Below are 7,472 nucleotides of genomic sequence, written 5' to 3' on the forward strand. Positions count from 1 at the left end.
CTAATATTAACTTTATCCATTTTTTAAGAAAAAATAAATTATTTTTTAAAAAAATACCCATTAGTAAAAATTTTATTTTTTATCATTAAATTTTGCTTACCAAAATATCATTTAATAAATTATTTTTTTATTGATTAAATTGTATTTTTTAAAAAAATTTAATAATTATATCATTTTTTTCTAAAATACCCTTCAATAATTTTTTAATTATTAAATTATAATTTTACCAAAATTTTTGTTAACAATTTTTTTATATTTTAATATTAATTTTTCTCTATATATATATATATATTATTTTAATATTAAATAAAAAATTTTAGTAAGATTATTTTTTAATATCAATATATATTAATTGTTATATATATTAACAGTGGTAAGATTTTTTTATTTAATATTAAAATAATATATATTGATATCAAAAAATTAATAGTAAAATATAAAAATAATTGTTAACAAAAATTTTAGTAAAATCACCATTTAATAATTAAAAAATTATTGAAAGGTAGGTATCTTAGAAAAAATAATTTAATTATTAATTTTTTAAAAAGTATTTTAATAAAAATACAATTTAATCAATAAAAAAATAATTTATTAAAAGGGTATTTTGGTAAGTAAAATTTAATGATAAAAAATAAAATTTTTGTTAATGGGTATTTTTTAAAAAAAAATATTTTTTTTTCTTAAAAAATAAATAAAGTTAATATTAGTTAACACAAAAAATTTAAAATAGATTAAAGATGAGATTTTTTAAAAGTTAGAATAGAGAAAAATATACATTTATAAAATAGAAGATAATAGAATATTATTTTAACATCTCACAGAAAAGAAAAGTAGAATTTTCTCTTAATTTTTTTATAAGAGACATTTAGCCTTATTTAAATAGATATTACATGCAACCGACTTTTATGAAAAGAATCAAACATAAGATACACTTATCCTCATTTAGATAGATATATTTGGAAAACATTAAAAATGTAATCAACTAGATATTTTATTTTAGATAATGTCTAATTTATTCTTTGACATTTTAAGCATTTTTCAAAATAGTCTATAACACTAAGAAATTATCAAATGATTCCGGAATTTATTAATTTTTTAATTCAACTGCTATGATCAGAATATTAATAGTTATGATGTATAAATACTGACACGAACATAAGATATAATAGAACATAATACAAATACGCAGAAACACAATTTTAAAAATCTTACAAGACATATATTTAAAATATAAAATATTTTTTAAATAAATTATAATGATATTTTGTTAATTTATTAATATTAAAATATAAATTAATTTTTATTTATTTTTAATATTTTTTATTATATAAAATATTTAAAATATTTTTTATTTTAATAATTAATAATATATATTATTTTTAAATTTATTTTAAGAATATATGTTAAAAATAAAATTAAACTCGTTCATATATAATAATATTAAATGTATCCAAATGTATTTAAAAAAATTTTTTATTTTTTATTAGGATACGAGTAGACACAAAAGACACCCATATCTCTTTTTCATCTCACCTCTTTTAAATCATTTGAGTTAGTCTTGGAAACATAAAAATATTAATGTAGAAAAGGTTACTGGAAATGCTCAACCTCAAAACATGTCTTGCATAGAACATGTGTAAATGTGTAATGTATAAGGCTATAAGCATTGAAGACTCATAATTGACTAATAACGCGGATTTTTTATTTTAATAAATAAATTAATTATAATAATTATCGAAATAAATAATTTAAAAAATATTTATTAAAATAAATATTTTTTTATTTTGTGTACAGTATAAATGAAATATGGAAAATTTTTTAATTTTTATATATTTTGTTTATAATGTAAACGAGATATATGTATTTATAAATAATTAAATATTATTTTTAAAAATAATAAAAAATATTAATGATTTAAATTGAATCAAACTCTTACCAATGGAATATTTCAAATAATAAAAAAGATAGACAATTTTAAATAATAAGGAAAATAAATAGTCCATTTTAAATAATAGAGAAGATAGACTGTGCATTTAAAATAAACACATTAATATGTTTACTTTTCTAACCGTTAAAATAAATGAAAACATACATCAGTGCACGGTTAAATTGTCCACTATTAATAACATGGTTATCTTTTTTTTTAACTACCTATTATTAATATTATTGCTTCTTTCATTCACTTACTTTCATCTTTTGACAATTTTTTTATGAGATAAGTCTTAAAGTGGTCTCTAAAGTTGCACTTGAGTCTCATAGTAGTCCTTTAACTTAAAAGTTACCCATATTCATCCCTGAAGTTGCACTCTGGGACTCAGATTCGTTTTTCCGACACATTCCGTCCATCTGGCACCACCGGAAAGTTGATTTGGACTTCTCCGTGACACGTTGGCCAGATAACGGCTAGCTGACGTGGATTAGTAAACTTTTATGGTGCAATTTAGTCCCTAAATCAAAATTAAAAATTTTAATCCCCAAATTTAATCATCGTTCTCTTCTCTATAGTGATCCCTCTTTTCTCTACAGCCATAAATCTTCATATCCCAAATTCACAAGATTTTTTTTTGTTTATTTTTAGTTGAAGTATCTTATAACAATAAGAACAATTAGAGTCTTCTTAACAACTATTATTTGAACAAATTTAACTGTTTTTATCCTTTTTTTCTGTACGAAAGATGATGAGATTATAACATAAAAAAAGTTATGTGATATATATAATTAAAGAAATAATGCAAAGTTTAGTTTCTAAAATCAAATCGTGAACGTTCATAAAAATTTGTTGACTTTTAAAAATGATTAAATTGATTCCTAAATTCATAAATTGTGAATCTCATCTCTAATGCTAATATAAAATATTAAAATATCAGCATAACATTTGCAAATAAAAATATGATATGATTAATATTTTAATATGATCAAATTAGTGTCTTAAATTAGTTAATTATATTTATTTTGCTTAATTAGTTTTTTATTAATTAGAGACTAAAATAATAAATATTAAATTAGGTAAATTTTTGCTATTTTTTTGTTTTTCTAATGTTATCCTTAATTAATTTGAAATACCTATTTAGTTATAATAAAATTTTAGATACGTCATTTTAATGGAGATGTCATACGATTTGAAATGCCATAATATAACACTTTATATTAATACTATGTGAATGACAGTTAAATTATGATGATGCATGATTATTTTGGAACAGGATTCGAAAGAAAATGTAATGTAGTATATAATAATAACAATGTAACTTTTTAATTCCGTAAATATAAGAGATAGATTTTTGTAAAATCATATAAAAATACAAAATTGAATTTTGTAAAACATTTTAATTAAACTAGAGTTGAATGAGTGCATATAATATGTGACTTTTAATTAACAAAACATATGCGTGTTTTTAATGAAGTTGTAATTTGTAGTCTCTTTCACATCTATACAGAGAAGAGAAGAAAAGAAAAGTGAGGGATTACTACTATAGAGAAGAGAATAATAATTAAATTTGGGGATTAAAATTTTTAATTTTGATTTAGGGACCAAATTGTGATAAAAGTTTACTAATCCACGTCAGCTAGCCGTTACCTGACCAGCTTGTCACGAAAGAGTCCAGATCAGCTTTCCGATAGTGCCAGGTGGATAGAATGTGCTTGAAGGACAATTCTGAGTTTCAGAGTTCAATTTCAGGGACGAATATGAGTAACTATTAAGTTTAGAGACTACTATGAGACTTGAGTGCAACTTCAGGAACCACTTTGAGGCTTATCTTGTTTTTTGATTGGTTAGATAATTCCCATTAAGAATCAATCCCTGTTCGAAAAAAAGATGACCGTGTTAAATGGACAGTTCATCTTTTCTGTTATTTTGAAACATACCATATTTAAGAATTTGGTCTAATTTAGATTTTTTAATATTTTTTTATTATTTTTAAAAATTATATTTAATTATTTATAAATACATATATCTCGTTTACCGTGTAAACAAGATAACATATATTTCGTTTATACTGTAAACGAGATACGTACAAAATTATCTTATTTACAGTGTAAACAAGATAAAAAAATATTTATCAAAGATAAATATTTTTTAAATTATTTATTTCAATAATTATTATAATTAATTTATTTATTAAAATAAAAAATCTCAAATAAGGCACTTGGTATTTTCTGCACTCGAACGTCATGCTTCACAAAACACACCCGCGATTCTTTCCAACTTTTATGGTAACCGCTATGCTTTTTAATTTTTATCTTCTCAATTCACGCAATTTATTTGACCCAAAATATGCAATATATAAAGGAATGAAAATAATTTATTATATATAATACTTTTTTATATGATCCCTAATACTTTTGTTATAAGAATCATTTTTTGGTTTTTTATATATAAATAATTAAAATTATTTTTAAATTATTAAATTAAATTAATTATAATTAATTAATTAATTAAATTAGATATTTAACATCTTATAATTAATATAATTTAATTTATATAGATACATAACTTTTACTATTTATGTAATAAATTTTAGAAATAATTTTTATAAGTTATAATTTGTTCTGCATATTTAACTTTTAATAATAATTTTTTATTTATGAATATATTATTTTTTATTTTAATATATATGATAAATATTTAATTTTATAATTTTAGATTATTATATAAATATAATTAATATGATCTTATTTCTATTATTTGAACATCAATAATTTTTTATGAATTTTTTATTGCATAATTTACTTCGACAAAACATAATAAAGTTTGATTTATAAAAATTTAAATTTGAGAACTTACTATGATTAAGCTTAATCAATTTATTTTGTCATATTATATAAATATTAAATTATTTGATTAAATATTTATTTGATTACGATATGATATTATATATAATTTTCATATTGACAATTAATTTTCAGTTGCGACACAAATATTATATTTTAGGTAACTATATATCTTTTTATTATTTTAAAAATTATTATATATTTTTAGAATTATTTAATTATGTTCATTTTTTAAAAAAGAATGTCATTATTGAAGAAAAACTAATATTTATGACAGTTTAAAATTGAAAAAATAAAAAATATAAGATATTAATATTCTGAATTTTTTAAATATAAATCCTAAAGTAAATATATATGATTATGATGAATAATTATAATTGGAGACCTTTATTTTATTTTAATTCTTTTAGAACATATTTGTCTTATTTAAATTTTATTTTTTTATTGATTGTTATTTTTTTTGGTACACTTAACTGTCATAAGTTTATATCAGTTAAAATTTATGACTTGAAAAAAATAGACAAATGTCTATAAAACTAAACAAAAAGTATTTTTTAATAAAAAATTTATATCGCTTTAATTTTTTTCTGCATCATATCTTATATTTTTACTATAACTAAAAATTTTACAGATACAACAAATTAACTGTTACATTATTAAATGTATTATTAGAGATAAATTATTAAATATAAATTATTAAAAAATATATAATACTTAGTTAATTATAATAGTCACATTTAAATGTATCTAAATTATTTTTATATATATAATAAAAGTGATATACTTTTAAAATATTTATATATAGTTTACTAACAAATATATGTGATATTTATCATAATTTTTATTTTTAATAAAAATATCATTGTATTAAAGTGATGCATTTTAAAAGTGTAGTGATTTTTATTTAAAAAAATAGCAAATACTATTTTGTTTTAATTTTATTCTTAATATTTAGTTTTAATTTTATTATTGACGTGTCAATATGTTTTAGTTATACTACTAGGATGAATAACATTAATTATAACTAATCAATTATATTAATTATTTGATTTGACTAAGATAAATATTGAATTATTTAATGAATAATAAATAAAAAAAGAAATAATAAATTTAATTTAAATTAATTTTTTATTATTTTATATATATATATGAATCAGAATGTAATTTTATGTATTTTGATTAATAGTTTTTAAAAAAATTATTATTTTATTTATTAATATTAAAAAATTTTCATTAGAACTAGGTTTTTTTCATAATATTTTTCTTAAAATTTTTTAATAAAAACATATCTTGATTTTTGTTTCATCTTTTATATTCATGGATTATACTAAACTTTTTTTTATACATATTGTCTTTTTTTTATTTTCTTTTACTTCTTTTAATTTCTTCTTTATCTTATTTTTAATTATTTATTTTACTTTTACTCCTTATACATTTATTGTATTTTACTTCATCTTAGTCTTAATTTCATGGTTATCTTTTAATTATATAAAATTAAATTATTTTTTTCAAAATATACTTAAATATATTATCTATTATATACAATTATTAGGATAAACAAACAAATATATATTGAATATACAATTTTATTTTGATTTAAATTAAAAATTAAATGAATTGTCAAAATAATATCAACCAATTTTATTTTTAATTTTTCTATAATTTCATTTAAAGGTAAAATTAAAGTTTCTCTATAGCCACTGGCATTATTAATAAAAAAATTATAAGTCTTTATAAAATAAAATAAAAAATATATAAGATAAATAACATATATGTAATTCAAATATGACAGGATAATAGAATAGAATAACGGAAGTTTGTTAGAGTCACTTAGCAATTAGTTAGCAACTAATTAGTGGTAACAGGTGCAGCAAGTCACGTATCTCAACATATGTATTTAAACTCCTATCAGCTGTAGCTGCTACACAATAATCACATTCTCATTCTCTTATTCATTCATCTAAGCTTCATCTCTCTCTCTCTCTCTCTCTCAACACTCTGAGTTATCGATACCATTTCATGGTATCAGAGTTTTAGGGTTCAATGGTAGAAACGTCTCAAGCCATGGCTATTCCACCACCAGTAAGTGGAAGTATTGCAATAAATCAACCAGCAACAGTGGTGCACAATTTTTCAATTCCGATTTCAATCAAGTTAGATGAGGAAAACTATTTTTCTTGGAAGGATCAAGCTGAAGCCTCCATCGAAGCTCATGAGCTTGTGGATTTCATCAATGGAGTGAATGTTCCAACACAATTTCGATCAGAAGAAGATAAAAGAAATGGCATAGTAACTGCAGAATTCAAGATCTGGAAGAGACAAGATTCTTTCTTGAAAACCTGGCTCCTAGCCTCAATGACTCTGTCATTTGCAGCAAGAATGGTAGGATGTACAACCTCTCATCAGATCTGGCAGAGACTTCAGGGCTTTTTCACTGCACAAATGAAAGCCAAGGTCAGGCAATTGAGAGCAAAGCTCAGCAACACAAAGAAAGAAGGTACAATGGCAAATTACTTATTAGAAATAAAGAAAACTGTGGATGCATTAGTGTCAGTAGGAGCTCAAATTGATGAATCAGCACATGTTGAAGCCATTCTTGAAGGCCTCTCTGAAGAATATAGCTCCTTTATCACATCAATCAACACTAGAGACACGCCTCTTCAAATTGGAGCGTTAGAAGCAATGCTGATGGCACAAGA

Source organism: Arachis ipaensis, chromosome B1, assembly GCF_059453495.1.
Source record: "Arachis ipaensis isolate K30076 ecotype BB chromosome B1, ASM5945349v1, whole genome shotgun sequence".
Lineage (NCBI taxonomy): Eukaryota > Viridiplantae > Streptophyta > Magnoliopsida > Fabales > Fabaceae > Arachis > Arachis ipaensis.